Raw genomic sequence first — 25,319 nt, 5'->3', positions numbered from 1 at the left:
TGTATGTCTTTATCAGCAGCATGAAAATGGATGAATACAAGCTATCCCTCTTAGTCTTCACAGTATTGCCTCATTCAAGAAAAGACCCTCACTAATCATCCCAGCCAGAGATTTTTGCCAGGGGAGGTGGGGGGACCTTTCAAACTTTATTGCTAGTCCAACTACCTTCTTTGTTCTTAGTGACTCCCTGGTGTCCAGAGTATGAGAGGTTCCATCAGTACCCTGAAACAAGCAAGACTAAAGCCAGTCCCTCAGGCAGCATCTGGAAAAGTTGAATAGTTTCACTTCTGTTCAATTTTTCTTTCTCAAAGAGAAGTGGGGTTCTGAGTATGTTTTTGTTTGCTCTGTGCTGGGCTAAATGGAAGGCCTAGCCTACGGTGGCTGATAGTTCAAACTGCCATCTTTTTTCTCATTAGTCTCTGGGCAGTAAGAGTATGTTAGGTCTTGTTAGTGCTCCAAGATAGGCAGCACAGAAACCAGTCCTTTGCATGTTCCTAGAGAATTTGAGGTGTTGTATGCATGGTCCAACTTCTTTATACCTCAGAGAGAATCTGGAAGCTGAGATTTTTCATCCACTTTTTCTGTGCTGGACTAGGGAGACTGGCTATGGTAGCTAATAGTACAAACTGCAATTTTTGTTTTCACTGATTCCAAGGCAGCTAGAATACACTGGGTCCTGTCAGCACTTCAAGAGAAGCAAGACAAAAACCAGTCTTCTGGGAAGCCCCTAGAAAAGTTAAGGTGTTGAGCAGGCAGTCCAACTCTTGCTTTCCAAGGAGAAGCTGAGATATTGGGGGTTTGCTCCCAATTGTATAACACTACACCAGGAAGAGGGATTATGGTGAGAGAGTGTTTCAAACTCCCCTACCTACTTCAGTGTGGCTAGTCTCATGTTCATTCTGGGTTTTAGAGCCTCTCAACTAGTTTCTGGACTTCTCACAAAGGGAATTTGTCTGTGTTTTGTTGTTAAACCAGTGTAATTATGGGGGGAAAGGGAGTCCAGGCCTTCTTATTCTGCCATCTTGCTGATGTTACATTAATAATATACTCTTTATGGAAATATGCTGCTTGTTATCACTTTGATAATATACTCCTTATTCAATCTTTATCTCAGATTCTGAGAGCATAAATTAAGATATGCTTTTATTATTAAAGATGATGATGAATATAAAACAGTGCAGTACAGATCTCAGCATAGGTTTTAACTTTTACCAAGAGCCATTCTGCCTCTGCTTATAAGTGTAATGAAGAATTTGTTCCTTAAAGCAGAAATGAAATTGACTATAAAAAATCAGCATCCATGTTATTATTACTCTCTCCTAACAGAACTGTGCTTATAAACTGCAAAGGGCTGACTTCTCTCTAATATGAGGGGATGTTCCAGCTCAACAAATGGAAAATAAAGCCATATTCAGTAGCAGCCAGGGAGTCAAGGAGCTGGTATGAACTCGTGCCACCTTCATTACTTGCAATGCATGGCTGAGATCATTTGAAGTAACGCCTGGAAATCCTCTGCTGAAACAATCACAGGGTGGGTTGGTAGTTTATGCCTTTTGACCAGGTCCACAACCCACATCTGCCACAGTGAATTTTAATTGGATATTTTTCTAGAAAGGAGTTCCTATGCTAGTATTAAATCAGAAAAGAAGTAATTGCACACTGCATTATTCATCATTCCAGCATAAATGAAAATAGAATGGAATTAGAGTAGAAAACTACTTTTCAGCAGAAAGAGGGCTTACATATAACTGATCTATCAACCACAAAGCTTGGGCCCAGTATGACAAAAATGCATGTGAAAAATGAGTAGAAAATGTACTTCAGAATCACTTTCTCCACTAGAGAAAGATCTACTTGTATATTTACAAATAAAGCAACTTGTTTTTCCTTGTATTGTCGATGATTCCAAAGCATTACTTTTCTTCTTTTTATAAGATCAGGACAATATTAACCAAGCCAGTGAGAATGTACATACAAATTATCTTACTTAAACTCCTGACTAGTTCCATTATACTTTATATGTCTTTGTGATCTGCTTCTTGTTTTGTCTTCAAGTTTCTATTGTGTCTTTCCAGGCAAAGTGAAGTTTTAATTGACCCTGAGTCAAGAATGTAATTATTCAGATACATAGGATTTTTTCATCTTAGAATTTTTCAGAGAAATACTTTGTCCATGAGGATATGAAACCATGTATACTTTTAAGAATCTAAGTGAAAAGGCAGGACAATTTGACATTTATTGAGCACCTACTATGCACCAACTATTTTTTGACATATTCTCTCATTGAATGATCAGTACTGAAAGTAAATATTATTATTCCAATTTGACAAATGAGAAAACTAAAACTAAGAAACTATAGACATGAAGAAAACTAGTATTTGGGCAAGTGAATACTAACATGGGGTGCATTTTATATGTATGAATTCATTTAAACTTTACAAATGTCCATCCTCATGTTATAGTTAAACAAACAAGCTCAGAGATGTTAAATAATCTGCATAGTACTATACACCTATTAAGCAATTAAGTTGACTTGGAACCCATTTGCATCAGATTCCTTGTATTTTTCCCAATTATGTCATAATGACTCAGCATAATATTCCTTAAATGTAGTTTTTAGCAAAGGCACTGCAAAATTCAGATGGCTTTCTGCCAGCGCAAATAGAGAAGTTTGCTGTTTATAAAACTGTTGTGTTCTCCAGCAGGGAAAGACATCTAAGAACATCTCCAGAATTAAATTCAATTTATTCAGTTTTGTAAACTGAACCTAATTTGTCTGTAATTAAATAAATAAAATGTATAAGACTAAATATTAGAGGCATCTTCCTTGGCTCAATTGTATGTTCCAACACAGGCTACGTCACCAAATCTACTCATTATAATTTCTTTTTTCTTTTTTTGGTTTAACATTTATTACGGCATTATAATTAGTTCTTGTTTTTTGTTTCTTTTTTGAGACGGAGTCTCGCTCAGTCGCCCAGGCTGGAGTGCAGTGGCTCCATCTCGGCTCACTGCAAGCTCCGCCTCTCGGGTTCACGCCATTCTCCTGCCTCAGCCTCCCAAGTAGCTGGGACTACAGGTGCCCGCCACCATGCCTGGCTAATTTTTTGCATTTTTAATAGAGACGGGGTTTCACCGTGTTAGCCAGGATGGTCTCGATCTCCTGACCTCGTGATCCGCCCGCCTCAGCCTCCCAAAGTGCTGGGATTACAGGCGTGAGCCACCGCGCCTGGCTATAATTAGTTCTTAACTCATCTTCCTCTTGTTCTAGACTGGGAGTTCCTTGAGAGTAGATAGATACCTTGATATATTGCAGGCATCTAATACTTGCCACTTAGTATATGCTCAATAAAAAGTGGAAGGATGAATGAATGGATAAATAAGCTAGTTAATGAACAAACACCTGGAACAACAGGATACCATGCCAGACTGACTACTTAGTTCTAGCAAACTTTAGAATATTCCCATACATAGCCTTCACTCTGAAGGTGATGTGATAACCCCAGTCTGCCTTGGGTTGTAGATTTAGCTTGGCAGATACTTACCCAGTCAGTATTCAACTTAGTTGAGTGTTATTCATCTCTGCCCTACCACTATCTCCAATAGCTGATAGACTAAGGTTCCTCTGACTTCGTGATTATTGTATTCTCCCCAATTTTCTTTCATTCCTCCCTTCCAAACACATTTTATTTTGGTGTTTGCAAAAATTTGGATGTGGGCTTTCCTTCTGCTCACTAGAATGTCTACAGATGACATGTAGTGGTTTAAGAGCACAAGCTTAAGATCAGACTAAGTTCAAACCCGACTACTATTTATGTATTAACATGCCACCTTCATAAACCTACATGATATGTCTAAGTCTCGGTTTCTGGTATGCAGGGTGGGGATAATAGAAGTACCTACCTCAGAGTTTTTATAGAAATTATATTAGATCATGTACCAAATGTAGTAAGCATAGCTCTTGATAGTTATGTTTTAAATAATAGGATGAGAGTGAAAAATGTCTTTTCATTTGGCTGTTCAGTTTACAAAACCAAAAGAAAAAGAGAAATCTCCTTTATCTTCCTAAGGATGTGTTAATTTAGTAGTCTGGTTATGAAGACGGGATGGTTTGGCCTAGCTTTATTTCTGGTGCCTATCCTGGCAATGATGCTGAGATGTTTTGTCAGCCTTGGTCATGTGACTTCCTCAATGGACTGGGATGGGTAAGGGAATGGGGTTAACTCCTCACCCAAACCACGTGGACTGAGAGTGGGAAGGGAGAGATTCACTAAAGGAAAATTAGAGTGCTGCAACCAGAAAAAGCTTTAAAAGCTGCAATGAATCTTATCTAAAGAACTAAACCAATCGTGGATAACCAATGTAGGATGATATTACTAACCAAGAGAAATAAAACAACCTCCAAATGCCTGCTTTCTCCTATTTGAAACCAAAATGTGGAGATAAACAAGAGAAACATGTCAATTAAAGGCCTATTCTGATTTAATTTAATTGGAGCAACAAAGGAATAATTATTGCTCTAGAGGCCATGAAGTTGAGTTTAAGCATTGCCAATGAAATGGACATAAACAAAATAGTTGCAAGACAAGAATTAGAATGTTCCCAACATAAAGAAAAGGTCAATGTTGGAGGTGATAGATGAAGCAATTACCCTGATTTACTCATTACATGTACGTATGCAATAGAATATCACATGTATTCTCCAAGTTTGTACAACTATTACATATCACTTTTAAAAAGCAAATATGTATAAAGGTTAATTAGGGTTTCCTTTAATAGACAATTTGGCTAAACAAGAATTTCTTTGTAGAATTCTTTCTTCCCTCCCTCAAAAATTACCCAGATACTTACTTCAAACTGTCTTCGTTGCCTACAGATATACAGCTTTGAAAGACATGTCCCCTAAAATTTAAACCATTCGCTTATCCTTATGGGAAATATGTGAGTAAAAGGACTGAAGTTATGCAAATAAAAGGATCAATTTTTCTAAGCCTGTTTGTCCTTTTTATGTTTGAATAATACCTCGCGTATTCTCTTCTCTCAGGAAAGAATGTGTAAGAATAATAAAATTCAGAAGGGCAAAAGTTGCCAATACTTTCTCATGCAACTGTGTCCCATAAGTTTTTCTAGACATAGAATTAAGTTCTGTTGACAGCAAGCTCCAAATATTGCTTAAATCAGTCCATTTTGTCCTAGAGTCATTGACCCCATAGCTGTGTGGCTGTGTGTGTGTGTGTGTGTGTGTGTGTGTGTGTGTGTCTTTTTTCTCTCCCCTTACATTTCTCCTCATAAGGAATTTCCTCTTTTCATAGCCATTTACCAACAGAGTCTTCAAACAAGGAAGAATGAATGCAACATTTAGACAATGTAATTTTGCTTCTTAAATGGAATGTCCAACATATGAGCAAGTTTAAAAATGTTCACATGAAAAGACAAAATAAGCAAATGTGGAAGGTAAGTATGGAAGTCACAGATCATTCCCTTTCTTTTTTTTTTATTCTTAAAGTAAACATGCATTTATACATTACAAATTAAAAGGACATTATGGAAAGGCCATTAAAAAGGATATGAAATATGAAAATCTCAAGTAATAAATAACGAAAATAATTAAATAAATGACCAGTGAGTTTCTCAACCTCTAAGCCAAGTGCTATATTCAAGATCTCAAGTTAATAGACACCTTAGAAACTGATAAACTGATACTGAGCTACACATGCAAAGAAACATTGTTTAATTCTGTTGCATTCTTAAAACATAAATATTTGAGTGGGCAGAGTATCACATAAGTATCCTGAAACATGACTTTTTAATTTATTATTAACCTAAGTAAATAAACTCTGGAGTAGCACATGACAAGAAAGAAAAACGTGGAACCAATTAGAGATGTTCCAAGTTCTAAGTTAGACCTGTTTTCCCTGGAAGGTCTATAAGCCTACAGCCACATTACTTCCAAGACGCATCAAATTAAACAATGTCATATTAAATGAAAATATCACTGGATATTGTGAAATACTTTTGGATACATGTTTTATGAAAACACATCTCAATCATTAAACTTGACAGACAGACCAAGCCTATTATTAAACAAAAAGTATATCTGTAGCTCTCAAGAAATCTTGACTCATTAATTGCACTTGACTCATGTTGATAGCTGCCTTCCAAGTTCCAAAAGTAAATATTATCACCATGAATGTTATCATATAAATGCTTTTATCATTGGATTATAAGTTGCCTTCTTCCTTAAAACCTGATCTTATTCCTTTTTTACAGCCTTTCAAAAAGCCTCACTTACTTATTTTATAGTGTAGAATATGCTTACATACAGCAATGAGTTGAAAAAGAATCCCATTGGGATTTAATTCAGGGCCACTCAATAATCCCCCATTCACCAGTATCACATTCATAGAGCCTATTACTTGTAAATCAACTCCAGTTAGCATCTTCTCCAAAAAGACTTCCATTAGCACATTCCTTACCATCAAAGTTATTTTCAAGAACTCCAGTATTTTGTGCAACGAGATAAAGTGCTAAAAAATGTATAATTGGGGAATTACTCTCTCCTCTATATGACCTATTCATCCTCTTATCATTATACTTGGCACAGTGCATTATAGTTGTTTGTTTAATACCAGTCTGTATAATGAACCTCTGGGTTACCTGAATATAAAGTCTTGTTATATTCATTTTTGTATCCAGCAGTAGATGCTGCCTTAGCCTTGCCCCCTTTATGGAGCCAGTGCACTTATCTCGAAGTTGTTGTGAGGTTGGCTGCTAATGGCCCATAATTATCTTTCTCGAGAGTTGTCTTTGGCCAACAGGAGCTCAGGAATGCCTAACAGGGGATCCCTCACCAAATGACTAAATGATTCAAGGGCATAAAGGCCCAGCCTCTTGACTCAGAGTGAGATAAGCCTGTGGTGTTGTTCACAGAGGTTCTCTGGTGTTGGTCCAGGTTCTCTGGAGATTAGGCTGAAGTTAGACTTAGTGAAACCCACATCTCTGCTTAGTTTCTTCCTCTATCCTAATCTGCTTCCTTGGAAGTTTATCCTGAAAACACTTCATCAGTAAAGCACTTGCTAAGAACCCCCAACTCCCACTGTGCTTTTAGGAAATCTGACCGAAGACACAGCTCTAAATGCATTGATTTGTGTGAACAGATATTCAGTTTCTCCTATTAAACTTTGAAATTCATAAGAACAGAAATGATGATTTATTTTTCTCTTCATATCCAGTACCTAATTCAGTACCTGATAGATAGTAAACTCTCAAAAATTTTTACAAATTTGAATTAATAAGTGTGTACATTTACCTCATTCGTTATCTTCATTTTGTACTAAATAAATAAATGGTAGGAAAAGAAAGATGGATCTAAAGATTATCGTTGCCATTATAATTTAATTCCAAGCTTTCTCCAAAACCAAAAGGATATGAATTGTTGGTTGAAGTAGTAAGGTCTGAATTAAAGAGGGGTGAAGAATCCCTTCCCCTATCTTCTATGCCTACTATAATGGAGATAATTAAAAAATAGTATCTCATCAATTGAACAGATTCATTAACAGTAGCTAATGGTCATATACCAGGACTCAATTTTCTCTTTTTTTCTTTTTTAACTTCCCCTGAGTATATTTTCCATTCCTCACTTTCTTCCTACTCCCATATTAAATCAGCATTAGGTTTGTAAATGTCAAGCCAACTCCAGGAAATAAAGATGGGGCATTTTCTCAGTTGCAGCACAGTATATCACCAGAGATTAAAACAAATGTGGAGCTCAGGTCTCTATTGTATCCTTTGCGAATGATCCTATTTCTCTTCACTAAGCAAGATAGATCCAATTCCACCAAAGGAATTAACGAGTTCATCTAGAAGGACAAGAACTCCTACATTAATCAAAAGCATGTGAATATATCTAAATTAATCTGAAGGCACACGTTTCTCCATCAGTGTTTCTGTTGGTGCCTATGTCTTACTAGAAAAGTTGTAGGATTTCCATGATTAAAAAATGGAACAATATTTTCAGTATTCTAATTAGAATTTCTGTTACTTACTGATTATCCTAAAGTTTGGCTAAGAAAGCATAAAAATAATTGACTCTTCACAGATACATTTTGTTTGGGGGGTGGAGAGAGCCTTCTGATGAGAAAGACTCATTAGGTTTCTATTACTCTAACTTGTGTCGAATAGGCAAGATCCATCCCTGAATACAAAAACAAAGTAACTCAAATACTGTCTCTAAGAGGATTAAGTATTTGGGAACATTTGTATTTGTCAGTGCTCCTCTGTGAACTTCCAGCCACTAATTATATTTTGATTGCAGAGTTATGAACAAAACTCCTTATATGAAGATTAGGGGTGAGGGTGTAATAGGGGAACAGGAATTCTAAAGAAAACTGGTGTTTAATCTCAAATCAGTTGCCATTTAACCCAAATAAACTGCGGGAATGTGGAGTCATTTTTTCATCTTCCTGTCTTAGTCTGTTTGGGCTGCTATAACAAAATATGATAGACTGGGTTGCTTAAACAACAAACGTTTATTTCTCATGATTCTGGAGGCCAGGAAGTCCAAGATCAAGATGCTGGCAGATCCCATGCTTGCTAAGAGACTTCTTTCTTGCTGTATCTTCACATGGCTGAGAGAGGGATCATATCACTTGTGTCTCTTCATATAAGAGCACTAATCCAACTCATGAGACCTCTACCCTCACAACCTAATTACCTTCCAAAGGCCCCATCTCCAAATATCATAACATTGGGATTAGGGTTTCAACATATTAATATAAAGGGAGCACCATCAGTCCATTGCAACAATCTTTACAACAGTCTTAAGGGGGTATATTTTTATCTTTATTTTACAACTGTTAAAACTTGGTTTTACAGATATCAAATGATTTTATAAAGTCACATGGCTACTAAATTGTACAGCTGGTATTTAAACCAAGGGCTCTGTGCTCCAAAGTCCACCATCTTTTGACTCTATAACTCTGTAACAATTTAACCAGTACAGTTGACCTTTAAACACTGTGGGACTTAGAGGCATCAAAACACAAAAATCTGTGTATAACTTTTGATGCCCTCCAAACCTAACTATTAATAGCCCACTGATGACTGAAAGCCTTATCAGTAACATAAAGTTGATTAACATATATTTTGTATGTTATATGTATTATATACTGTATTGTTACAATATATATGCTGCAGAAAAGAAAATGTTATTAAGAAAATCATAAGGAAAAGAAAATATATTTACTATGCATTAAGTGTAGGTAGATTATAATAAAGGTTTTCATCCTCATCATCTTTATAACTTGAGTAGGCTGAGAAAGAGGAGCAAGAGGAAGGATCATTCTTTCTGTCTCAGAGGTGGCAGAGGAGGAAGAGGTGGAGAGGAGGCAACAGAAGCAGGCACACTTGGAGTTAATTTTTATTGAAAAAAAATGTGCACATAAGTGAACCCTGCAATTCAAACCTGCATTGTTCAAGGATCAACTATATTTATGAAGATCTATTTTTGCTGAGTTCTCAATATCTCTGACTTAGGAACTAAAAGAGAAGGTTTCTTTTGGACACTTTCTTTTTAATTAAACCATTTTCATAATCTCACCAACCTTCTGCTATATTATCTGCTAACTAGCAACTAATAAAAGGTTTGTTTTAAAAAGCAATTCTTTATCCTGATTAAGAGTGGATGCAGTCCTCTTTCAAGTTAACAAAATGAGTTAATAAAATTCAGTGGCTGCTTTGAAGGCATGCAAAATCTTTGGAGTATGTCAGCAAATCAAGAAAAGAAATATTGGATTAAGCAAAATAATCGGTACTCTCAATTTTGCAGCCAAATGCCCAAAGCCAACTTAGTATGTTCATAGCTCCATGGCCTTCTAAACTCTGGGGAAATTTCAAAATTACTGCCTGATCCTCTGAGTCAGGAAGAAATGAAGCGAGGCTGGGTTCTATTCTCAATGGAACTGGGGAGAAAATTAAGCTCCTGTCTGGTTTCTTTGCGAAATGGGGTACAAAGTCGTCTACTAAGAGTGAAAGGTGTGAGATAAAGATGGGTGATTTAAAGAGAGTTGTAAGCTAAAACTCATTGTCTTGAAGAATGGGAGGGAAGATTGACAGATGACAGTTGCTGGAATGGAAGCTCTATGAGACCAAGGAATTTTTCTCCCCTGTCTCTCCTTGGTGTTTGGTGCTTCATAGGCGCTCAATAAATATTTGCAGGATGAGCAACTTCAGGTTAAATTCTTGTTTTCATTTTATAGTATCTAAAATATGATGTGGAAATAAGTTAAATATATTAACATTATTATAATGAAATTGCTAACATCTCATACCATATCATCTCTCTCTCCTGTTTCCTGTCATGCCACTTAAATAGTCTTTGCAAGGTTGAGATCTGGATAAAATGACTACCAACAGGGAATTAAAGGTACAAAGGTTTAGCCTGAAAATTACCTGTACAAGATGGGTCTAGGTCATGTTCCCAGGCTTAACTTTGGTTATGGTGAAGTGGTTTGCGAGTATTGTGAGATGAGTCTGAGGTTTTTGGGGAACACTGCTAGTCACGGATACTTTACCTCTCCCCTTTTTTATTTTAATTAAAACTGTTGTTTTAGATTAAGTGGGTGCATGTTCAGGTTTGGCACATGGGTATGTGCTAAGATTTGGGGTACAATTGATCCTGTCACCCAGGTAGTGAGCATAGCACTCAATAGTTTAGCTCCCATTTAAAAGTGAGAACATGTGGTGTTTGGCTTTCTGTTTCTGTGTTAATTCACTTAGGATAACGGCCTCCAGTTACATCCACCTTGCTGCAAGGGACATGATTTTTCTTTTATATGGCTGCATAGTATTCCATGGTGTATATGTACCACATTTTCTTTACCCAATTCACTGTTGATGGGTACCTAGGTTGAATTAATGCCTTGCTACTGTGAATATTTATGTGATGAATGTACAAGTGCATGTGTCTTTTTGGTAGAACAATTTATTTTATTTTGGATATATACCCAATAATGGGATTGTTGGGCCTAATGGTAGTTCTGTTTTAAGTTCCTTGAGAAATTGCTAAACTGTTTTCTGCAGTGGCTGAACTAATATACATTCCCATCAACAGTGTTTGAGTGTTCCCTTTTTTCTGCAGCTTCACCAGTATCTGCTGTTTTCTGACTTTTTGATTATAGCCATCCTGAGTACGTTCCATTGTCAAGAGCCAGAATCTCTCAAATGCAGCACCTTCTAGGCTTTTCTTCTCCCCGCTAAAGGAGCTTCTGCCAAGATTACAGAAATTTGTCCTATCTTCCTGCCAACAGCTTCCCATCAGTTTTGACACACTGTTTTGAAGAAAGTTCTAAACTTCTGTAGGAAAAGCAGTACTGTTGGGAGGTTTGTAAGTACTCACCTGGCCTAGATAGGTCACATCATGTTTTCTTCAGGCTTGGGGTCTACTTTCTCCTCAGTCCCCCATCTCATCAGCTTATCATGACCATGGCTGCTTTAGTGCACCAGTTCCTATGTATTTGGCTCCAGAACAGAAGAAGGGGGAATAGCAGTATTACCTCTTCCTTTATTCTTGTTGTGTTGGTCAAGTTTAAGCTTTCCACATTTACTTGCAAATCTGACAAAGCACTTTTAATCTCCATGTGAAATCCAATGTTTAATGCAAAGACTTATTAAATCTGCATAAAATATACAAATTAGTAAATTATTGCTAATGACATGACTTTCTATACTCTTCTTCAAAGCTGAACCAGGGAAAGTTTCTTTCATTTTAAACAAGAAATTCATTTTCCACTATCCAGAATACCTCACTAGTCCATTTCAGGTTTTCAGTGTAATACAGATCTGTCTACATTTACAAAATGAAAGACTTAGCTGCAAGAAAAATGAGAAAATAGCAAGACTGCATTTCAAAGTAACATGGGAAAGCCATTACACCAAAATTCATTTTAAACAGGTTACTCCTGGACAGTGTGAGTTGAGTGTGATTACTAGTTCTGGAAATCCATTATGAAACAGATAAAGTTAAACGTTGCCCTGGATAATTGATGCATTGAATTGCATTCATTTGTCTATTGAATAGTAAATAGAGCTCAATTTTGGTAAGAGAGTTAGGGTATCTGGGAGATTTTATCTTAAGGACGTAGGTAAGAATAAGTTAGGTTAAGAAATTAAAAGTACAGAGTAGGAATTTTATACAATCATTTAGAATACGGTGAATTGATGGTATACCAGCTTAACTCAATTGGAACTATGTTTCATAAAATTTCTCCCCTGTGTAGTTCTTGTTAATAGGAAGTATCAGTCATGTTCTTTTTGCACTCTGAAGGTCAAAGCAAGCAATGAGGCCCCCTGCAGTGTACATACATTGTTGGTTATTGGGGGCTCACTATGTTGCAGTGGCATCCCCCCAACAGTTCTTATAGCTCCTGACAGTCCTCATTCACTGCTGGCTCCTGTGCTAGGTGCAGATTGAGCTCTACGATGAAGAGCACTAGGTTCTTTTGCAGAATACCCTCATCATCAACACGTAAAGACAGTGAGAGACTATCCCTGATTTAACCTCTCCTCACAGGCTCCAACTTCGCAGGTTCCCATTTGTTTTGGCTTTCGTCACTTCACACGCATCCTGCTTCTCAGCCTCCTGTCTGTGGATTTCTGTCTCCACCACCAAGCCCAGCAGAAAATGGTTTAATTATGCTCCACAATTGTGTAAGGTCAGGCACATCCATAATATATTAATGTATATTTCATAGAGGTTGTGTTTCTCTGATCAAACCCTGACTCAAATACAGAGTGAGGTTATTAGAGAGGAGGAAAAATTGGGATGACAATTAAAGAAAGCATCTTTCATTTCAGAGGAGAAAGACAATGTCTTTGACTAAGCTACTGTTGCTACAATATTCTCTGAAATGTTCAACAAAGTTTAAATCTGCCATATTTAAGAACTCCAGGTATATACTGAGGATGAAACAATTTACTAACAAACTATTTTCTTGAGGTTCATTGTCTCCATATAGTTTTATCCTATTTTTGAAGTTATTAGTTACTGAATTTTAAATAATACAGAATAGTTGAGTGACCATTGTATAGTTATGGCTAACATTTCAAATGTATTCCCTGGTTGACATTATCTAGGTGACAATATTATTCTTAGTACTTATGTTCAACCTTTAAAATGTTGTTTGCTGTGTCATTTTGATGCAAATTTTTATCTGTGGCCTGCTTTTTTCTTCTCAAAACAATTCTGAGAAATCAGAAAAGAGCCAGCAAGTACTTGGGGTTTGGCATGTAAAAAGAAAACAGTCATTCCTCGAGCCCATTCCATCATATTTGCACTATATAGCTTCAGCTAATTCTCACAAACCCTCTGTGGTTAGAATTAATATCACTATCTCAAAATTAAGAAAACTGACACTCAGAGAATGAAAGTTAACATCTTATACTTAATAAATGGCTGTGAATTGAGTTTTTTACAACCCCAAAGCCCAGGCTCTTCCTGCTACCTGGTGCTTCTTCAAGGCAAGGGAAACTTGTATTTCTGAAGTTTGGCTAATCAGGCTTACAGCTTTCTGTTTTTACATCCTTTTCACCTATGGCTTTGCTGTTACTTCATTCCAGATAAATAAATAGGCTTGACTCTGCCACTGTGTTAGAAAACATTCTCTTTCTAGCTTGAAGAAAGTTATGGAGGCCTATACTCAAAGGCTCAGTATAGGTCATTGTTGATGTTAGATACACTGTGACTTTCTCTTCTGTTTTCTATAACCAGGTCTTACTTCACTTTATCTCAAACCTTCACTTTATACTCAAGATTTATTAATTGAAAACCTGTCTCATTATTTATTCTATAAGCACTGAGGGTTCAGTATGGGCCAGATATAACCTTAAATATTAGGGTTAATGAATAATGCATGGAATCTATCTACAATAAGATGATATTTCTAGTATAACAGATAACCATGTAAAATAAAAAGGTTAACAAGATACAATACTACATAATTTGAGAATGTGCAAGGACACTAGGGACCAACTCTACTGGGAGAATGAGCAAGGTAGGCTTCATAAAGGAAGTACTGGTTGAGTTAAGACTTGAAGGACGAGGAAGATTTTTCAAGGTGAAAGTTTTATAGTCAGAAGTAATAGCATGTGCAAAAAGATAGTGGCATAAAGTAGCGTTACTCTTTTGGAATTATAATTACTCAAGGTATTGGAATATAGAGAATGAGAGGGGAAACTGGGCAATGAGGCTGATGGAGAAGGCATAAACTAGACCATGAATGACTGTTTGGGTCATGCTGAAGAATTTGGACTTTTATCCTGAGGACAATGGAGGTCATTAGAATGTTTAAACAGAGGAGGAGTGTAATTACATGTGCAAGTCTGACGTCTGTGTGTGAAGAATGAATTGGAAGGAGGGTCAAAGTTGACCCTGGAGGGGCTTTTGTTTTTTCAACCCTAGTCTTCTAGTTCTGGGACTCTGAGCTAGCCCAGACCACCAGGAACCCATCCCTCTCTACCTGCTCCCTTTCGGGAAGTCAAGGCCCTTCTTTCTTGCCTGCCATCTATTGTATACCACAGCAAATGGATACTTTGCTCTCCTATCTATTGTGTTCTCTATCTGACCCTCACTGCCAGATCTTTGGGTTATAACTCATCTTCCCTCCACCATATATGCTACTGATACCACCATATATGCTAATGATACTCCATTATTACCTACGGTATCCTTGTGGATCTTGTTGGTTTCTTAATCCCAACCATTCTCCATTTGTCCCACTCCAGTTCCTCTAAATGTCTAGGGTTAGGCAGATGTTTTCCTTTAATAACTCTGAATTCTAGGTGACCAGTTCTATCAGTGAATCTTAATCTTGGCTAATTTCACATATATGTAAAATTGGGCTGAGTAAACTTCTGAAGACAGTGCTGGTCTCGTCATTTTGATACTGGACAAGGGTAATGAGAATATGCAGAAAATCCAATTAAAGCTACATTTTAAAAATTCCACATATCAACTATATTGTTAATTCTTTAAAGTTAAAGCAAGTCTTTGGCTAGCTACCACCTTGTGACTCTTAAGTTCTTCCTTAAAAGTGAATGAAGCCATAATACTATCAATGGAAAAACTGTAATAACCTTTAGAACCAGAAAAAGTTGAGATGCATTGTACATCTAGAAAACTGAGAAGACAAGAGGCAAGCAGGACTGTATGATAAGGAGTTAGTGTCTGACAGCTGAACAGCAGTAACAGAACAATAGAGAACATTTTCATCTCTTGGTAATCAGCACTTTCTGATAGTAAACTATTTTCAGTATATTTAACATGTCTGAAAAGTGTTACATTTTTAATATGTTACATAAATAAAAAAATTTAAAGATGCAAAAGGATCAAACACTAGACTACAAAACTTCAGAGAGTCATCTAAGCACCAGAAAGGAAGTATGATACTGTAATGAGAAAAAAAAAAGTCCCCAACGTATAATATCTAGAATTTTCATTTCAGCAATTGTCCCTCAATATTGAGACCCTTTGTCTGTTCCAGAGGGGTAATGGCAGGTAGAATTTACCTAAAATCCCCTCAAGTTTCCAGTTCTTCTGGGCACTTCCTCCTCAAAATTCTTTCTGTTACTAATTAATGACACCTTGTTATGGCCTCTGTGTAACTTTGAACAGAAAGAGTCATTTCCCAATGGGTTGTAAAAATGAATGAGGCGTGGAGGGAAGTTATACTTTATACATTAGTAGAGTCACAGGATTTTAGTGACATTCAAGATTAATTTCCTATCTTTTACAAACAAGTGAATTGAAAATTGGAGAAGTTAAGTTGTATTAATTAGGGTCAAAAGTGGTTCCAGGTTTCATAGGAGCATTAGGTTTACATAATTTTGAGAACCTTCTTTAAAACAATAACATAAAATTCTGTTCCTTAAAATGTTTTAAGTAAAATTGATTAAAAACAATTTTAAAAAGCCCCAAAAAACTAGTGTTCTCTGTATATACGGTAATAGCAATTATTAATTAATAAAGGACAAAGACCACATAAACTTGAAATAATTGGGTTAAAATTTTAAGAGCTTTTAAATAAATGATTCAATGGTATTACACAAACTGCAAACGAACAAACAAAAATCACATACAAGACTTTGGGTGCAGCTTGTGAAAGTGAGGGTTTAATATTCTAACCCAAACTGAGTGAGATAAAACCCAATTTGAATAAGTAAAAGCCAAGTAAAGGTTGAATGACCCAGTCACAGGAAATGCAGGGAGGCAGAGAGGGGACACCAGGAACAACTGGAACCAGAAACATGGACCCCCCCCCCCAGGACTGTGCCTGCAACTGTTTCTGTCTGCATGTTGGCTTCATTCCCTTTCACTGCAGACCAGCATTCTTCAGACTCTGAGAACCATGGCCTCTGACCATTCATAAGTTATGCACCATAAAGCTTCAGCCAACGCAGGAAAGCTCTCACTGGGCCAAGCCAAATCCTAGCAAAGGACCTTAATTGGTCTCGCTTAGGTCCAAGTCAACTATTGCTAAAGGAGTAGAGTCTAATAAAAATACGGAGCCACCTTTGGCACCTGGTCAATGCAGTAAAGGACCCAGCTAAGAAGAATCTGGAAAGACAAAACAACTACCACATAAGTGATTTACTCAAAATTGAACAGCCAATAAGCAGTAGGTTCAGGATCATAATCTTAGTACAGTACAAAGCTCTTTCTCTGAAAGTGACAGCAGATATTAAACAATTTAATTTTCCTGGCTCAGCATTCTTGTGTTTTCTTAATCATAGAAAATTATCAAAATACCAAAACAAAGACAAGATCAAACACAAAATAATTTAGTTTTTTCATTCAAAAATACTTAAAAGTTCTTCTAAGTGATCACTACGCCTATATATCAATTTTCATTAGATATTTATTAATGAAAAATATAGGACATATGGATTAGGTGTGCATTATATATTAACGATAATTCAAAACTGTCCTTTTGCTATTCCGATTCTATTTATTTTCTTATTGTCTCTTCATAATAGATACAGAATGCACAAAAAAGTGGTAGTTGGTCATGCCCTGAGATAAACTGAATATTATTTTACAGTGCTTTCATATGTAAATAGCATCACTACAAGCTATCACTTATTACAGCCACATTTTTATAAAACAAATAGCATATTGCTAAATATTTCAGACCAAAAAGTTCCTGCATAAGGAAGTTGGTATTGATTTGCATTTTCTAGTTAAGTAATTCCTCTATTGATTTATATTTCTTTGCCTTAAACAAAGTGCTTCAATCACTGGAAACATTAAAATAAGAGGAATTGAAAATGGGGGAATTTTGAAAAAATATATCATAATAGAAAGAAAACTCCAAGCCTCCCTTTTTCCTCTCTTAACTCAGCTTAGTAGCATTTTTAAAATTTCATTTCAATTTTCAACTCACAAATTCTCATTGTTCTAGAACAGCTCCAGGAATTCCTCCCCAGTTGGACACATGACGTAAGTTGAATGAATTGCTGGAAAAATTTTACATAGCACCTAAATGATACCACTCTGCTTGAGATGACAGAAAACAAAAACAAAAACAGAGCTTTGCAAATAATTAATGGATTTCAGCTTCAGCTCCCTTTTACCAGGGAGGCCTTCTCCGGGTTAAGCTCAGCTTCATGAGCTGTTAAGGGCATTACCAAGGCTATAGTTGTTTCACCACCTAGTGATTGGCAAGAGCAGAAAAAACCTCAACTCAGAAATGGGCTTCAGGAGTCCGGAAATTTGAGAGTCAATGAAGGATCATGAACATCACCAAAATGAAGGCATATGAATTATTTTCTAAATGAGTAAGAACAAAATCTGTTAATGTTCATTTTCAATTTCCTTCACATAGACTAAATCCTGACGAGCTGGCTCACAGCACAGGGCTGCTTACGGAGAAGACAAGACAACAGGATGCACGAGGAGAGTGTGTGACAATGTGATTTCCCAACAGAGGACCTACAGTAATCACATAGTACAGAGGGTATCCAAAGAAACATTGTAAGGGGCCCATGGGGCTGTGAAAACATTGGGAAACCTGAGCTGAGCTCTCACCAGCCTGGTAAATTCCACTGGCACCAAGATGCTGAGCCAATTTAAATGCAAAGCAAAAAACTAGCAAGATTTGCCAGACTCTTTAAAATGTAATTATAGCAACCCATTCAAGGATCAGTTTAACATATAAGCAACTTGAAGAAGACTGCTGATCACATTCGAACATTTTACATTCCACATACCTATGCAATGACATTATCTGGAGGATGTTCTTTCTTAATTAAAGAAAGCCACTTTCTCCTCTCACACTTTGAAAAGTATGTTGTTATTAAATGCATTTGTATCTTTAATTTTTGAATTCTTCAATTTTCTCCACCAATATTTTACTAAGTGATGGTAATTTAGAATAATGTATCAGGTATGCTTAGTGCTACAGTAAGTCTCCATTCTCCTGCCTTCTCCCCCAACCCTGCTGCAAAACCAACCTGGTAATTTCTGCCCATCTCAGCCTTTATCTGTGCCCAGGGAGAATGGCTTCTACCAACGGTGTCACCTAAGCTCCCTTGCCTTCTGGCTTCTAGTTGGGTTTGGCCAGTGGGAGGCACTGAAATGAAGTCAGAAAACTGAAGGAAAGACAGATCGAGGTGATTATTAGGCCCTACTCTCTTCCAACAGGGTGGCAGTTTAGCAGGAGTTGTGTTCCTCTGGAGTAGGTATATCAGATGGCCTCTGTCACATGGCTGCAGCTGTCTCCAAATGCCAGCGGCTGCCTCCTGCCCTTGCCTGTGTTGGCCTTATGGTGGTAACGACTTCCTGTCATTGTTAGTTTCAGAAGGCTTTGCCAGTTCTTTTCAAATTCCTTAACTCCTCCCTTACCTTAGTACAGAGTCCCTTAATTATGTTTTCTTAAATTATTCTCATATGTACAACATCTCCTTTCCTCCCAGGACTTTGATTAATACAATTGACAGTGGAATACTATTCATTGCAATACCAAATCTGAAGGCCTGCATATCTATTAGCAGCAAAGTCGATGCAAAGTGAAGTGACAACAGTCCCACAGAAAAGGGTGTATATTTCCAGAAAGCAGTATGGTATAATGGATCAGTATATAGCCAGATATTATAGTTTGAAGTCTGGTTCTTCTGCTTAGATCCATGAACTTCAGCACTTTTCCAGCTTTTCAAAACCTGTTCTTGCTTAGTAAGATAAGGCTGATAATAATATCTTCCTTATAAATTTGGTGCTGAGATTAAATGAGATAATTTAGTTCAAACTCATAGCATGCCACAGGCATTAAAACTGGGAGCATGACAGTTATAATTCTGTCAATGGTGTTAAAAATTGTTTCCAGTGATGAAACCTCAACTGAGAGGTGTCATCTAAACACTTTAAAGACATGTCCTTTCGTGACCTATGCTAGGGAAAGTCCACAGTGCTATTTTACTCAGTTTACAAGTTGCCACAACATTATCATTACTGTCAAAGAATGATCAGCAATATCCCGGATTATTTTCTCAATTAATTTCAGGCTACAGGAGGCTCCCAGCTTTGAAATATTTCCTTTCCCCACCCCAGAAAAATACAGAATGAAGGTGACTATTATGAAAGTGGTGATAATGATGATGGTAACTCTTACTGAGATTAACGTGCCAGGACTATTCCAAGCATTTTACATGTGTTAAATCTTTAAATCCTCATAAAAGTTACACATGGTTACATATTATTATTGTCCATTTTGCAGATAGAGCATCAAGGCAAGGATTAAGTAACTTGTCCATGGTCAAATCTAGTAAGTGGTGGAAGTGAAGTTACAACCCTGGAGTTCAGGCTCCAGCATCCATATGCGAAAATGCCCAGTTATACTACCTCTGTCTGCCATTGTGACGGTACTCTTCATGTCATGCATATCCGAGTTCTGTATTTATGAATGCAAACATTTTATTCAGAATTATAACACCACTGAAAATTTTCTTTGTCAAGCATGCATTTTACAGAGCAAATATAATTAGGCCATTTAAATTTATTATTGAATTTTCCATTCAGCATAGTTAAAATATTTTTTGTTGAAATTGTATTTATCACGATCGTTTTTCTGTAAACTGTACACTGAATATCTGATTTATTAGTCAGTCATTTCGTCCATATCAAATGTGAATGATTATAGCTTGTATCCGTAGGACTCTTATTTTATTATTATCATAATAGAGCTTTTAGCAGACCCACGTTTAATTTACATGAATTCAATCAACTTGGCCAAAATGTAGAATAAATCTAAAGGTCTCAGTGATTTCCCAAACCCACTCCCAAGGGATTATCAAACGTGAAAAAATTGTATACATGATGAAGAGGGTTGTGACTCCCCTGGTGAATGAATTAAGGAATTAATGGGACCAGAGTTGATGAAAAACTGGTTATTAACATAATCTCGAAATACATCCCTACAAATTATAATTTACAGAAATTACACTTTACAGTACAACAGAGAAACCACACAACACCTTAACCAAGTTATGAATGTTAACATCATAAATAAAATGTAAACACACATGATGCACCTACAAATGTGACAGCCTAAGAAGGACATAACATCACGTATTTAGCAGCCCAGTCAGTAAGTACTAAACCGAGTCATATGATAAGGAAACGTCACGTGAACCAAACTGAGGACAGTCTATAAAACAACTAGCTTGTAAACGTGCAAAATATCAAGGTTAGGAAAGAGAGAAAAAAAAGGCTAAGAAAATTAGCCTTAAGATTGAATTAAGTGGCCGGTCACAGTGGCTCATGCCTGTAATCCCAGCACTTTGGGAGGCCAAGGCTGGCGGATCATGAGGTCAGGAGATCGAGATCATCCTGGCTAACATGGTGAAACCCTGTCTCTACTAAAAATACAAAAAAGTAGCCGGGCGTGGTGGCACACGCCTGTATCCCAGCTACTCGGGAGGCTGCAGGAGAATGGCGTGAACCTGGGAGGTGGAGCCTGCAGTGAGCGGAGATCGCCCCACTGCACTCCAGCCTGGGTGACAGAGTGAGACTCTGTCTCAAAAAAAAAAAAAAAAAAGAATTACGTGAGATTTAGGAAATGTGATAACTTAACTGGAATACATGAACCTGGCCCAGATTCTGTACTGGAAGAAAAATTGCTGTGAATGCTATTATTGGGATAATTGATGAAACCGGAATGTGGACTCTACATTAGGTAAAATTAGCATAACAATATTAAATTTCCTGAATTTGATAACTAGGTTGTGGTTTTGTAAGAAAATACCCTTGAGAAACATACAGTAAAGTATTAAGGGATAAAAAATAATGATGTGTGCAATCTATTCTCAAATGGTTCAGCAAAAACCTATGTGTGTGTGTGTGTGTGTGTGTGTGTGCGCGCGCACAATGAGAGAATAAAAAAGCAAATGTGGGACAATATTCAAAATCAGTGAATATGTGTAAAGGATATACAATTATTCTTTGTACTTTTATGAAACTTTACGTTGGAACTTATTTCAAGATCAAAAGTTGTTTAACAAAATAATTCCTGGAAGTCTTTAGGGAAACATTAACCAAAATTGGGAAAATTGCTACAATCTATTGTAGAAAATAATGATAATACTAGAATTTAAAATTTCCACAAAATTGTGAAGTGTTGCAAAAACCCTCAAATTATTTACTTGCTGATTATTGTCCTTCTATGGAATTGCATGTTGAGTATATTATCCTACAATACATGCATATTAGTGAACAGAGCTATCTACCAAGAATCTTGTACTCAATATTTATGGGCAATTTAGGGATTTTCCAGGGTGATTTTTACTATTTGTGATTTTCAACTTATTTTAAAACTAAAAACCAGCTTTTAAAATGTTACCTCAGTGTATTTCTAGAAAGTCCAGCTTTTCTGGATCAGTCTTTGCAGATCTTAAGTTTTAAGGATGCAGTCTACAATATGTGAGAGTTTGTGTTGACTAGATAAGGCTGTTTTTTGTTTTTTGCAGGAAGACAGATCATTATATTGACATATTCTTAGCAGCATCTTGCAGGAGGGAGAGAAAAGTCAAGATTATATATGTTTTGAGGTTCTGATTTAAGGTAAAGTTTTCAATGTAGGAGTATGCTTAGAACTAGGCAAAACTTGGCCGGGCACGGTGGCTCATGCCAGTAATCCCAGCACTTTGGGAAGCCAAGGCAGGCAGATCACCTAAGGTCAGGAGTTCGAGACTAGCCTGGCCAACATGGTGAAACCTCATCTCTACTAAAAATACAAAATTAGCTGGGCATGGTGGCACACACCTATAATCCCTGCTACTCCGGAGGCTGATTCAGGAAAATCACTTGAACCCGGGAGATGGAGGTTGCAGTGAGCCAAGATCATGCCATTGCATTCCAGTCTGGGAGACAAGAGCAAAACTCCATCTCAAAAAAAAAAAAAAAACAAAAAACATTGGGCAACACTTGTGATATAATAGTTTAGGGTTGGTACATACAGTAAGACAGGTTTTACAGGTAAGTTAAAGAATAAACATTTGCTTGTTAAGCTCGGTTGAATCATCTGTTATCCTGATAAGAGGCTATTTACTCAAATAAGGATAAGTTAAACCATATGATTTTGAAATAAATGGACTTGTAGAAATTTTCTAAATCAAGCAATAAAGTTATTTAAAACTTCATCTTCCTAGGGAAGAGTTGTATGAAACAGCAAATGCATGTTAATATGTACTGTGTAGGTGGTTTCTATTCTGTTTCTATTCTTTTAGGCCTAAAGACAGTAATAGCTTCCAGCAGTTACTAACCCCAGGGTGCTTCATCATCTGTGGCTGATTTCCCTTCAACATGCCTACATCCTTGAAAATAACCTTTCTTAATACTTTTTTCAATTACTCTAATTGAATATGCCATCTGTTTCTTAATGGTATCCTAACTAATAAAGATAATTATGAGTCGATAAACATTTGTTCACTTGTACATATTTATAAATTCACCAACTCTCACAGAATCACTTGGTTGTCTGGCATTAATCAATTGCATTGCTATTCCAATTCAATATCATTGCATATGGTGTAGTTACTGTTGGTGCAGCAAAATGCAAACTCAAGAGTAAAAGACTGTGCTTTGTGCCTGGACCTATTTGACTCCGCATACAGAAGTAAGTGGTCTCATTCTTAATCTCTTGCATTAGTTCTAACAGAGGACAGGAGAAACTTCAACTACTCCAGCCAAATAATGGGAATTTTGCACCTGCATAGCTTATTCCTGCACTTTTGTTCTGGTTCTGAAAACTGCACTTATTTTTAATTTTTCTCAGTCTCTATCTTCATTCTTGCCAGTCCCAGTTGCCAAGAATTGGAGATTTGACCATAAATCATAGTCAAGTGCAAGGGCAGCTACCTACTGGCTGCTTGACTATTGCTACTGGCCTGTCTGGAGTCTTAGAACTGCTCTTCGAACCCCTCTTCCTTCTAGCTGTGTAACCAAAACACTGGAGTTATTTCAGTGACTTTGTGGGCTTTTCATGTAATGTATTGTAAGGGGACAGCTCTCCTGATTAGGAATATGTGTTTAATTTTTACTGCCTAAATTATTCCTAGGTTGTGTGTGCGTGTGTGTGTGTGTGTGTGTGTGTGTGTGTATTAAGCCTCCACTGCCACTGCCTACGTACATTACCTCCTCTATTGCTATACCCTTTAGTGTGGTATCTGTCCCCTAAGTATCTAATGAAGAAAACAAATAAGGGTTGTCTGCCAACTCCGCTGTAATACACTCACAAAAGCTTCTGAATCTTTAAAAGAAACAAAGCAAAGAAAATAAATGCATGTCTAAGCACACTTCCTGAATATGTGAAAGTTCTCTGGCCTTTCTCTTCCATACAAAGGTTACCATCATCTTTAGTATACATACCTCGCAAACATCCGCCAAGTGGTGTATTGAATAATTTAGTATGATTTAGCATGGCTGCTTGTTCTCCGTTAGACTTGTGTGGAATGAAATAAAAGAAAGGACGTAAGGCAGACACAGAGGAGCACAATCATAGGCAAATCACACTAGGTTTCATTCATCATTCTGTGCGTTCATGCCAGGAACTATTTCAGTTTCGTTATAATAGGCACATTATATTTATTTCAATGAGAAACAAATACTCATATAACACGTATCCCAATACTTACATAGATAAAAGTGAACTCTACTCAAAAGCCTATGTCACACGCAATTTCCCTGGCACTTTGAAAAAGAAGGGTAGTGCTTTTGTAAAGAATATGTTATGAATAGCCAATGTATAAGCAGAGAATATGAAATCGCCCTTTGGGTTTCATATTGGATGCTACTTTCAGAGAGCTGTGTAACTAAAACCCTCGAGTCATTTCAATGACTTTCTGGGCCTCTCATGCAAAGTGTTATAAAGGGACAGCCCTCCTGATTAAGAATATGCATTTAACTTTTATTGTATAAATCGCACAGTATATGATCTAATATAGTAATTAAAACCCTTTACTTTCAAGTTAGACAAACCTGGGTTTGAATTCCAGCTCCCACTCTTACTAGCTCTGTTGGCTTTTGCGAATTGATTTGTTTCAGCAAACGTTGGTCACCTCAACTAAAAATGGTGATAAAACTAGCTCCTACTCATGAGGGTCTTATGAGAATTAAATGAAATAATGCATGAAAAACACAAAGCATGATGTCTAACATATGTGAAGCACTTCACACTACCATGTCATTTGAAGTTGCTATTTTAATATTGAACTTGCATAGGGGAATAACCAGTTTTCACATTTAACCCTATTATCTACAATCAGATGAAACCCAAATAAATAATACTTGCTAACTTCTTTCTGCCCACCAGTTGCTAATAATCAACAGCCCACTAGGGATTTTCAAGTGGAAGTTCCACCAGCACATCACAGTTTCTATGTCTGAAGTCAGGTGTATTATTTTCCATCTAACAAGAAACTTCTTCCTTTTGACTTACTGACTACTGTTAAACTACAAAAATTCCCTTGTTTTCAAAGACAGCTAGAATCATGAATTTTACTTGATCTTGTTAGAGATTAAGGAAATTGGAAAGTAGAACCAATGAACAGGGCATTGTTCTTCTCCAGATCTATCTATCTACCTATCTATCTATCTATCTATCTATCTATCTATCTATCTATCTATCTATCTACATATCTATCTCTCTGCTTATATATATCTCTATCTACGTAAATGTACCTGATTATTACTACTGATCATCACATATATCATGACTATAATCCCTAAAACAAGACAAAAACTTCCCAAAATGGTTAATACAATTTAGAAAAGAAAA

At 36.8% G+C, this 25,319-nt stretch overlaps 2 long non-coding RNA genes across 2 annotated transcripts in view; both read right to left on the bottom strand.

Moving 5' to 3' along the window:
* The window catches only part of LOC106999911 (uncharacterized), a 141,674-nt gene that overhangs the window by 15,527 nt on the left and 100,828 nt on the right, over window positions 1-25,319 (bottom strand). The window lies entirely within an intron of this gene.
* On the bottom strand, window positions 8,820-12,837 carry LOC144330628 (uncharacterized). The gene is made up of 2 exons (XR_013396956.1): window positions 11,396-12,837; window positions 8,820-10,259 (listed from the first exon to the last, which is right to left on the bottom strand). It is a non-coding gene; the product is annotated as an uncharacterized LOC144330628 (long non-coding RNA).

The sequence above is a fragment of the Macaca mulatta genome, chromosome 8 (genome assembly GCF_049350105.2).
Source record: "Macaca mulatta isolate MMU2019108-1 chromosome 8, T2T-MMU8v2.0, whole genome shotgun sequence".
In the NCBI taxonomy this organism is placed as follows: domain Eukaryota; kingdom Metazoa; phylum Chordata; class Mammalia; order Primates; family Cercopithecidae; genus Macaca; species Macaca mulatta.
Note: the sequence above shows the minus strand (reverse complement) of the source record. Positions and strands in the feature narration are given on the sequence as shown.